Raw genomic sequence first — 12,436 nt, forward strand, 5'->3', positions numbered from 1 at the left:
TTTTTTTTTTTTTTTTTTAATTCATGAGTTACTATTTTATATTTTAAAAAGCCTCAATTTAAAACTAATGATTGATTTTAGGCCTGTGATTTTAAAGTTGAAATTTGTAAAATTGGTCGAGTTAGTTTAGTGAAAATGTTAGTATTAGCTTAATATTTATAAATTAAATATAATCAATTTACTATTTTTTTACACACTTGGGAAGTTTTTCTTGTTAGAGTTATAAGTTTCCCCATTAGGCATTTGAAGGCTTTAATGGAAAAAATGAAATATATTAAGTAAATAAATATAGTTTAAAATATTTAGTAAATTTAGCTAAGTGTGTAAATTAGACTGTTCAGAGAGAATTAAATGTGTTTATCTTGAATGGGTGAAAATTATTCAAAAGTTCCATGGAAATTGATCATTTTATTTTTATTTAAAATTTGCTAGATTTGTAAATAGATAACAAGAATTATAGTTGAGTGTAGACTTAGGAAAAACAGGTTTTACAATAATTTATTTAAAAAATTAATTTAAAACCCATGTAATTGTAAATAATCCTTTCTGCATACTTACACACAAACCCATGCTGACATTTTAAGCACACTTCAATTATAGTAATTATTCTATTGTAGTATAATGGTTTGTGTCCTCCCCTGTCTCCTTGCCACAGCGTAAAGTTTGAACTCTTTGCAAGTAGAGTCTCTTCAACCGGGTGATTTCAGACCCTGTTCAGGGCCTGTGGTGGGCACTGGGCAGCTGCCCACTCTCCCCTTCAATGTTGCTCCAGCCATTGGTGTGCTGGCAAACGGCAGCCCACAGCTGTCAGACTCTTCTTTTAAGAGATTGCTACAGCTGCAGTGAGCCACTTTAAGAGCCAGCCCCCTGAGGGCAGCTCATACCCAGTGCCTGAGGGTGGCAGGGTAAAGAAAGAACTCTGACTAGAGCTCCTCAGGGACAGGCAGCCTTTTTTGTCAGCATCTCAGCTCATCAGTGCCTTTCCTGTACAGGTGTTGACTCCTAGGGCCCTCCTTAAGAAACACCCTACACGCTCTACTCCATCTTGGTGTCTGTTTCCTGGGACATCCACCTGCAACAGCAGCTGACCCATAGATAGAAAAAAACAGGAGACAATTATTTTCAGATCAAGAAGGGAACCCCGATAAAAGCATAAAGTTCAGGGGCTCCACATAAACACTGACTGACTCCAACAAGTTCTGGTCAGATTCTGCTCACCTGAGGCTTCCATCGCTGCACACTGGTCTAGGCACACTGCGGTTCACAGCTGGCCTGGGGCCAGCATGGCAGGAAGAGAGAAAGCCAGTTCTGTGGCTCTTGGCAGTTTCATTTTTACATGGACTTTCTATTCCTCTCCTGCCTATTTCTTCAGAGAAAAGTCCTACTTTCTTGGCTTGTATATTATCACGAAGGACCAGATCCAAACATGTGATGTGCATGTCTTTAAACCCTAGTTTAGTCTAAGTCTAGTGAATTCCAGTGGACCCCATGTACCCCCCCCCCACTAACTCTAAGCCTCAGAGTCCATTCCTCAGGCTCTTTGTGAAACCAGTTGGAGGCATTCTCCATGACCAGTGTTTACTAGCCCCTCACCTCCTCCATGCCCAACTCCTCACTCCTCACTCCTAAACCACTTCCTTCAACAGCCAGATTTGGAAATGCACAGTGTGCTAAATCAGACTCCTATGTGTTTGTACTATAAGGGTCGACTCTCCATCAGAAACAGTACTACTGCAGGCATCCAAATATTTTTTTAAAGGGATAAATAAAGAGAAAATTATAGAGATTGAAAATAAGTCAAGAAAATTTCTCCATAAATATATGGGTTGCCAGAAGAAGCAAAGAGAGCTTAAACACATGAGATACATTTTAAAAGGAGTCATTGAACAAAAATATCTTGAAAAGAAAAACAGTCTCAGTGAGTATATCAAGTGGGTGCAATTCTCAAAGAGAGTTCTTCTCATTCCCCCATGCCATCGCCCAAAACAAAACTACCCTGTTAATTATTTTAAAATTTAAAGACAAAGACAGAATTTCTACAGGGGTCAAGAAAAAAGAAAAATTATACTTAAAGTTGGAAGAATTCAAACAAATCTAGGCTTCTTTCTTAGATGATAGGACAAAAGCATTGCTCAGGAAGAAATTGCTACCAGGCATAGAGAACTGGAACTCTTGGCCCTACCTGACCAGGTACAGCCAGGACAATATCTCCAAGTGGGAAGACCATTATAGAAAGCAATGACAGCCAAGAGCACATAACAAACTAAACAGAGAGAGGAAGTACAGAGGCTTTAGAAGGGGCAAGTAGATCTCAATGTTGACAACATCCATACTTAATCACATAAGGAAACACCATCAAGAAATGAAACACACACTGTGAGAGACCACAAGGTAAAAGATGAAATTTTACCATTTTATTGCAAATATTTAACTTTTCTCAGTGCTTACCATGTCTATTTCTCTACACTTACAAATTTTTATTCTCTTTAAAATTATAATAGTTTTATACTCTTTAATATTTCAATCCACCTTTTGGACTAGGCAAAATATAAATCATTTAAAATATGTTATTTCATAAAGTAGTTCAGATTCCCAAGATATAAAGATGAAGTATGACTTGGAAATAAAATAGAGGAGGGACAACTTTGAAAACTAAATTTATATTCTAGGCAGAAAGGGGCTCATCTTTTATTGCACCCATTTCATACACATTTACTTAATGCCTACAGGGAGTTTGATATTGCACTTGACTGTGGAAAAATAAGTGAACCTAGAAAGAGTTTCAGCCCCAATGAGATTATGAATAAAGTCAGTAAATGAGAAAGAAAAAATATTTTTCTTTTGAATCTATTGTAATTTAGTAAGAGAATTATTCTTAGTTACATGGTAATAAAGTTGATATCTAACTGAAAGTACATAATCCTTCATACATGTTTTTAAATTCTAAGAACTAATGTGAAAAAAAAGAACATGACCAGACTAATAACAGAATAAGAAATAGGAAGTGTTGTTATTAAAGATTTATCCTATACAAGGAACCTACTTCAAATGAATTTCGTAGGTGGTTTTCTTAACTTTCAGAAAAATCAAGATACTTGAGTTTTATGTAGTCTTTAAAAGCATTCTAAAAAGATGAAATGTCAGCTAACATTTATTGAGGCAAATACAGCTAATTCTCACATCTGTCAGAAGGCAATCATAAAACAAACAAACAAACAAACAAATAAAACTAAAACAATTGCAAAAATCTTCAAATAAAACTTAGGTAATAAAATACAGCATCTTAAGAGAATTATTCACTAAACCCAAACCAGGTTTAATCATAGAGTTCAAAACTATCATACAGAAATAAAAAGGCATTTATAACTAACTTTCTTTATTAGCAGAAGAACAAAATAACAAGTGTGAATTTATTAATATGTACTGGAAATAACTTTGACATGTTTAAAAATCAATTTTGTGCATAATTCTTTTTAAGATTAGATACTTTCTTTCTTTACATTATTTAAATTAATTATTTAAAATGTAATATTCATCTTATTTCAACCTATATATATTGAGTGTAATTAGATGCAAGGCACAAAATGCATGTTAGAGAAACATTAGTCATTTCCTTAAAAAAAGGAACACAACAAATATGTCTTTTTTTGTTGCATTTATTTAATATAGTACTAGAAGAACCCACAATAATCACTGGAGAGAGAAGACAATAAAAGACATAAATATATGAAGGAAAGAAATAAAAATGTTGCTTTTTAGCAGTGACCTAGAAAATCAAAAGAAATCAACCAAAAAATTATTAGAGGTAATAAATGAATTCTATGGAGTTATGGGATATAAGATGCAGCCTCAAAAATCAATTGTGTTGTTATATACTAGTAATATGCTGAAAATAAAATAAAAACGAAGAGCCCATTTATAGTAATAAAAATTTGAATATCAACATACACCATGAGAGATTCATGCAAATAATATTATAAATATTTAATAGCAAAAAGAAGACATTAATGTCTGTAGAGAGACAAAGTATTTCATGCCCAGGTATACTAGTATTCAGTAAGGTAATAATAACACATCTATATTTTCCCAGCGCTCCTCAGTCCCATTAGTGCTCTTTCTCTGTCTGCCAAGGTGTACCAAAGTAAAAGGAGCAAGCACTTCATGGATATCCAGTATTGTGGACACGATCATCAATTTTGCCAGCTTACTTTCTGTTCTGTTCATTCTTTCATCATCACCTCTTTCTAACCTTCCAAGTTCTTACTCCTAATCATTAAATTTCAGGTCCAAATTTTTGGTTCATTATTCTGCTTATTCATTTTGAGACATCTTCTTTTAGTGAGTTATCACCATGGACAGATTAAGCAATGGTGGCTGTCTTAATTGGTCAGTCTCCAAACACCCGCTTCTTGAGTATTGCTTTAGCTACCAGTACCCCGAGTTCACTTGAAAAATATATTATTTTAAATAGCAGTACCCTACCCCCACCCCCATACACCTGGACAATGTAAAGGTGAGATTTAATGCAATTTGAATGTAAACTTCCAGTGGATATCTCAGAGTAGAATCTAGCTGGGACAATGAATGGTGAAGAAATAATTTAGAACGATAATAAGGTATACATGTATGTTTTATGCACTTCTTGACTGTGATATTTCAGTACTAAAGATATTTAAGAAAGAAAGGTAATATGGTAAACTAATCTGAGGAAATAGCTTCAGAGAACACAAATGATGTTTTTCCAAGTTTATGTGGGAGATAAGGAGAAAAGATGAAGTTTGAACTCAAACCTTTTTGACATCAAAAGCCAGGCTCTTAAATACTACTCTCTACAGCCTGCAGATAAATCAGAGACAAATATAAAATCCAATCTATAAAAAATAATCTGGAAGAAAATACAATAGAATATTTATTTCAGTTCTGGAGGGAAACAAATTTATAAATATTAAAAATGGAAGATATCATCAGGAACTAGATGGATGTGTTAAAATCTATAAAGTCAAGAACTTTTGTACAATAAAAAGCAATAAAATAAATATCAGAAGGAAAGCAACAGAAAAGGAAAATATGTATGAATATAATCAGAAAAATCTACTGCTCAAAATATATGAAGACTTGATAAAATATGAGGTTGATACTCAAATTCCACAAAATAAAATATAAAAAAAGATGAGAAAAAAATGCTTACTCAAGAAAATTTAGATGATGACTCATCTCAGGGAAGAAGGCATTCATACTATCAATTAAAGAAGTGCAAATGAAAACAACATTAAGGTATAATTATACACATTTAATGAGCAAAACCAATCAAACCATTTCTAGGGAGGTAGGAATGGCCTATTTTCACATTAGGTCTCCAACTGCTACAGGATTTTTTTAACAATAACTCACATGGGGGGCTATTATTCACAGGCCCCCAAGCAGCTTAGAAAGGGCATGATTCATTCTACCTGGTCTAGACAGCTCAGATAAAGAAAAAAAACTTAGAAGCCATAAGATGCTAGACAATTTATCACCAGCATTATCATTACTCGTTTTCATGATTCATTTACCTATTTTCTGTCACCCCCTTCTTTATTGGAGTTAATGAACCACAGACCTGTTTGGGTGGAGCTATAGTAACTGGGCATCTCTTAGATCCTACAGGGAAGATAGACTTCAGCACCCGGAGAGCAAGGCCAAAGGCAGAAGCTGGGCCCAAGAACAAGAGTAGGTCACCAATGTGGTAGGCCAAGGTCAGAGCAAGACTTTAGGGATAAGACCTGGGATAATGAAAACTAGCAAAGTGAAGGTCAGACAGAGTGGCTGATTAGGATGCAGCTTAGAAAGTGCTATCCTGTGGTGATTCCTCAGCGTCCCAGTGTGAATAGGCCAGGTTTATTTAAAAGGGAGATTTGGGAAGCATAAATAATCATTAACTGCCCAGAATACCATACTGTTTCTCCTATGTATTCTTTCACATATGTATTTCTGGCTGTCTGGGATACTGTGGTGCTTTATAACAAGAGGATTTAGTGAAGCTGAACTGCATTTCTCAGAGTTCCTTTCCCTGCATGTGTTTGGTGAGAGCCACAGAAGAGATTTGCAGATTTGAAAAGCAGAAATGAGGCAGTTGCCCTGCTAACTCGCCAAAGGATGAAATGCAGGCCATGTTTTAGCTCACGCATGTTTTGCAAATTTGCTCGCTTTGCTGGCATGGGCAGTAGCAAGGCCCTCAGTTCCTCAGGCTCCCATGAGATCTTTTCCTTCAGCTTCCCCGAATCCTGGGCTAGTGTGAGAGTGACCCTGCAGTGAGAGGACCAGCTTCTCCTACAGGTCATCAGGGAGAGAGCTTGGAGACGGTAGGAACAGTCACAGGTTTCAGCTTGTTCCTTGTGGGGTCCAGCTGTCACTCCTCTCCCCCACTTCACAACATTTTCCCTTCCGAACACCAGCCCTGTGATTTCAAGATCAGCAGCAGACAGATAAAAACAGCTAAACTCAGATTTTACTAGCTTTTGTGTAATGTCAAATTCCTCAAATAAATCCCATAATCTATGCCATGCCTATTGTATCTCTGGTATAGAATTTGTGACCAGAAGTGATTCCAGTAGACAGAATCATAAAGATGAATTCTTTGAATTGGTTCTGGATTAGATGTGAAGGGTCCTCTGATTTGAGCAGATTAAAGTGTTAATGACCATGTATCCAGTAGTAAAGAGGACATTGGTAGCCCATGGCAAACAGTGGTTAACAACTACTTAAATTCTCACCTGTAGACATCTGTAATGTCTGTAGAAGGCAAGGCTTTGGGTGACCAGGTGGTTGCTGCCATAGAATATTTTAATGACAATAAGGAATATTATGTGGTTGGCTGGTTTCTCCTAACTGCTTGAGGACCTGGAGAAAGAAAACAATATGTTAGGGTTTCAAATTCCCATCAAGTTCTACTAAATGTACCTGAAAACTATGACCGACCAAAAAGAAATCTTTATCACCTGTAGCTACCAAGATTTCTGAAAACCACATCCAAAGTCCAATCTCACAGGTAGTTGAATTACAAAGCAAATTGAATTTTAAACTTTCAGGCTCCTAAATTAGCTTGGGGAAGAGTGAAATTCAAGTTGGAACATATGGAGAAGTTCTGATGAAGCTGGAGACATTGACCCCCTAAATCTCTCCAAGCCTCTATCTAAAAGAAGCAGCCCCTTCTACTCCTGCCTGAGGAGGTTGGTCTCCCCTGCTTGAGGAACCTGAAACAGTGTCCCCTGAGGTAATTACATGGCAAGGGACTATTGAATTTCCTTGAAATCTATTCCCATCTCTCATTGCTTAGAGCTATAAGCAGACTAAAGTTCAAACAGGCCCCAGAGTGTAAGGTATGATTTGTTACCTGTGAGGAGGTGTCACACACGCCAAAAGAATTGCATGATTTTTTTCCAATTTATATAGACAGAAATATGGAGAATATATGTGCGAATGAAACTTAAGGGTGTTAGAACAGCATGAAAGGAATATAATGTTGGATTAGGTAGAATTTATTAAAATAGGCTTACTAAGCAGAGATTCTGGATTTGTATGTTAACTTTAGTGGCTAGGAGTGGCTCTAAAAGTCTGCTTGGTTGATTGACTAATACCTGAACCTCATGATGGTCTACACTAAATCAGGTTGAAATGCCAGTCTTTCTTTGATACACTGTAGAGGAAGCTATCCAAAGGCTTAGGGAGATTAGAATGCTAGGATGACTTCATATTTAAGACCTGCTTCCCCATCTCTTAAATATATCACCTAGAGCAGAGGTCCCCAAATCTTGGGCCACAGAACCTTTTAGGAACCAGGCTGCACAGCAGGAGGGGAGCAGTGGGCGAGTGAGTAAAGCTTCACCTGTATTTGCAGTTGCTCCCCAGTGCTGGTGTCACCACTTCAGCTCCACCTCAGATCACTGGGCGTTAGATTCTCATAAAAGCACCCGTCCTTGGTGCTAAAAAGATTGGAGACCGCTGATCTAGGGGACATTCTCTTCACTAAGGATATAAGAAATACATTCACGAGGGACTGTCACCTGGCTACTCTATGGTAAGGAGCAGTTTATGGAATGCAAGCAATCTCCTGAAGTGCCTCCTAAAACTCCCATGCCCTGTGATTAAATGTAAAAATACAACAGCCCAATGACCTAGAATCTTGGGGAATAAAAATTTGCGTTACCCTACCAGGCAAAGAACCATGACTGTTTGAGGTGCTTGCTGAGGGCAAAAATAATGTAAAATGAATAGTGGAAGCAGGTGAGTTATAAATATCAGCTATAACCACATAACCAGATTCAGAAATAAAGATACAGGCAGTTATATTTTTCTTATTTTAATATGAATATATTATGTATATATTAACCCATTTTTCTTCCCCCATCCTCCTTTCATCTAAGTTAGGATGTATTAATAGTAGTAATTTTATATCTTAGTGTTTAAGTTATACAATATTAAAGGGAAGATATGATGCAGCTGGAAGAAAATTAACCCAAAGATGGATAAAAGAATGTTGTCTACTCTTTCGAGGAGAGAGTTTGTGTGTGTTTGGTGTATGAAGAACAGAGTGACCTCATTTAGGCAGAAGCATGACTTTGCCATTGTCTATATTTGGAAGTTAGGTATAGTTTAAAGAACTGTGCATCTCCTGAGCCTTAATTAATTTCCTTAGCTAAAAATGGTAAAAACAATTGGTGGTGGCTTTGTACTGTGTTAACTTAGGTATGCTGGTAATGCATTTCCTACAATGTCTGTTTTCAGGCTAGGGTTGGCCACAGAGAAACTTGAATAAAGTTTTGAAGTCAAATGTGACTTAGTAGTTCTGCTTACTCTCTGAAGGTCAGTGTAGGTGGGTCTGCTTCTTTGGTTGAATCCCAACTGATACAGTCCGTCTCTTTTACATTTCTCACTGCAGAGAAGACAGGGGGCCGATTCTCCCTCCTGGTTTCCATAAAGGGGACTTTTACTATATTCTTCAAGATGGCTGAATCTGTTGGAATGACTATTACTGGTCCTTCTTTCCTTCATCTTTTTTTAGTTTTGCCCACAGGTACAGGAGTAGCCAATATGATTGGTGAGTGACAAACATGCTTTGACCATAGTCCTTTGACCATAGACCATAGACCATAGACCTGCTGAGTGAGGTTGCTGTCAAAGGTCACTACTCATGTAGGGTACATTTTCTTCCTCTCTAAGACAAGCACTCACTTAGATTGAGTATAATCTTTTTCTCCTCTTTCTGTTCTCATTTGGTGTCAGCTACCAAAAGGGAGGTTCCAGGTGTAATTCCATTATGAAAGGTAAGAGACTGTCACTTTCTCCAATATAACAGTTAATAGGAAATCCTGTAGACTCTGTGTGTGTGTGTGTGTGTGTGTGTGAATAGAGACTCATTTAGCCATTAATAAATGTAGAGGATAATCAAAAATTAGAAAGTGTTCCATTGTATTTAGGTTTCAAAAGAGTCGGATATCAATCTATTTTTTTTTTAATCTCTTTTGCTGCAGTACAAAGCGAACTATGAAGCTGTTCATCTTAATCATTTGGAGTTTTCACTGAGCTTTTTATAGTGGTGAAAATAATGCACCTTCAAGAAGAAGCTTTGTAGGAATGACTGCTGGTTTATTTATATCAAATGATAAAGATTTTTTAAATTGTGAAATGTATCATACATACAGAAAAGTGTAAAAATTATAGTTACATTATGAGATTATTTAATGTTAAGAAATACCAGTTCCTTAGAAGCCTCTGTGTTACTCCCTAATGCATAATTCCTTACCTATAGAGCTAACCACTGTACAGTTCTGTTTTAATCATATTTTATTTTTTACTTTTCGCCATCTATGCAGGTACCAGGTGCAAACCTAACTAAGTAAGGAAAGGGCGATATGGCCCCTGATTAAAGCTCCCAAAGGAAACTGAGCTGAAATGTCTTTTGGTCAGTTTGGTAGCAGGGCACATGGTTAACACAGTCTAGAGCAGATGAAAATCCGGGCTAAGCTCACCCAAAAAATCTATCTGTAGATTTTAAAAGAAGTTAGGCATCTGGGATTCTCATTTATAAGTCTTTAGCATATCATGAGTGGTTACACACATCTGGACCAATTGTCTTCTATGTCCGCTGAACAGCTGTCATCATGGGACCTTCATTTATCATATTTTCCTCTCTCTTATGATAGATCTCCTCCTTCCTGTATTTCATATTTTCCTCTTTTTCAGTCTATTCTCTCATTTCAGTGAAGCACACCCTCCAAGGATATTGTTGAGAAAGGGTGCGTAGGAAGTACAATCTTCAAGACGCTGCATATTTGAAAATGTTTTATTCTGCCTTTACTCTTGGGTGATAGTTTGGCTGGGTATAGGATTCTAGGTCAAAGATAATGTTCCTTCAGAATTCTTAGGACCCTGTTTTATTGCTTTTTAGCTTCCAGTTGCTATTGAGAAGTCAAAAGGCTTTCTGATTTCTGATCCTTTTTAAGTACTTGTATTTTCTCTGAAAGCATTTGGAATCTCCTCCTTGTCTCTAGTATTTTAAAATTTCACAGTAAAAGGAGGAAGATGGCAGAATAGGTAAAAGTAGAGTTTGCCTCCTCTCAGGTCTGCATTGAAGTTACAATCAAATAAAAAAATAATCAACATGGAGAATCACCTGAAGTCCAGCTGATCATAACACATATATCTGAAAATATAAAGAAGGAGCCACATCAAAGCTAGTAGGAGGGACAAAGTTGCTAATTGGGCTAGACCCACACCTGCGGGTAGTGGAGGAACACCAGGAGGAAGAGCGAGGCTACAGAGCACATCTCCCCAAGGAGAGAGGGGTCCTAGCCTCATTTGGGAGTTCTCCAGCCCAAGGTCTCAGCCAGGGTCCCAGCCCAGGGAATTGGAATTCCAAAAAACTCTGACTATAAAAATCAGAGGGGATTCTGGCCATCTGGGTGAAATGGAGAGAGACTGAAATCCTAGACATCCCTTTAAAGGGCTCACTCACAGGCTTTCTCACCTGCAGACGCATACCTGGAACACCAGCAGTGGGTCAGAGGCTCGTGCAAGATTCTTACTGAGAAAGACTGCATTATCTGGCCTCTGAATGAGGGCTGGACAGGCAGCCACTACTGTGCCTTTGTTGGGGACCCCTATGGGGCAATCTACAGACCATAGATTGTGCCAGTTTGCCTGTGTAGATCCCTCCCATGAGGCCAATTTGGAGGCTGCACTGGCCTGAGGAAATCTGCCTGCCACACCCAACCTGCAGAATGCCTGGGGTGGCTTATTGTTGGGCGGCTGCCATGCCCTGCCCCATCTCAGGCCAGACATTCATAGCAGGAAATCAGTGCTATGAGCACGCATTTTTGAGACAGTTTCAGGTAGATCACTGCTGCCAGCATGAACTTGGGTAGATCTCGGGGATCTGTGGGCCAGTCCCAGACAGCAGCTGGTCTTGCTGTGATCTGTGACTTTTGTGGGACTGATGCCATATTGACCCAACAGCCATTGTCTCCCTGAGACCCTGCCACAACTAACCCACAAATTGCCCCAGGAGACCAGTTGACAGCCACTGCCCTGCCGCTCCCCCAGTTCTCGCATTCCACACAGGCAACAAACTTTGCCTAGCACAGTATATGCAATGCGGGAAAACCAGTTGCAGGCAGATCTCTGCTGCCTACAAGAGCTGCAATATTGTGTGGTGGGCATCACAGGGGTCTGTGGGACCACCCTAGATAGCAGCTGGTCTCACTGTAATCTGTCACTATGATGAGAATGCATAGTCACAGAAGTTACAGCAAAACTGAGATTGTATTCACCTGATGGCCCTTGTCTCCCTGAGATCCAGCTTCACCCTGCCCTTCTCTGGGGTTTTGCATTCTGCGCACACAACAGATCTTGGCTAGTACAGTGAGTGCCTTTTGGGGAAAACAATTGTGGGCAGACCACTGCTGCTGGTATGAGATGCAATATCTCTTGGGGCGATTGCAGGAATCTGTGAGGTCACCCTGGACAGCAGCTGGTTTCACTGTGATCTGAGACTACTGTAGGAAGGTGCAGACACAGAAGTTACAGAAAACTGAGGCCGTATTGGCCTGATGGCCCTTGACACCCTGAGATCCTGCCCCATCCAATCCACAAAGTGCTCTTGTCATGTTGATAGGCTGCTGCCCCTAGCCAGGGTTGTGCATTCTGCAATCAACAGACTTCAGCCAGCAAAGTGAGCAAAGTTCAGGGAATACAGTGATGGGAAGATTACTGCTACCAGCATGAGATACAACATCGTTTGGGCAGATCTCAGGGATTTGTGGGCCCATCACAGATGACCGTAGGTCTCTCAGTGATGTCTGACTTTGATGGGAGCCTGCAGTCCCAGAGTTGGCAGCAAATCTGGTGCTGTATAGGCCTGTTAGCCCCGTGCCTCACTGAGATGATGCCCCACATAACT

The sequence above is a fragment of the Pteropus vampyrus genome, unplaced genomic scaffold (genome assembly GCF_000151845.1).
Source record: "Pteropus vampyrus isolate Shadow unplaced genomic scaffold, Pvam_2.0 Scaffold18, whole genome shotgun sequence".
Lineage (NCBI taxonomy): Eukaryota > Metazoa > Chordata > Mammalia > Chiroptera > Pteropodidae > Pteropus > Pteropus vampyrus.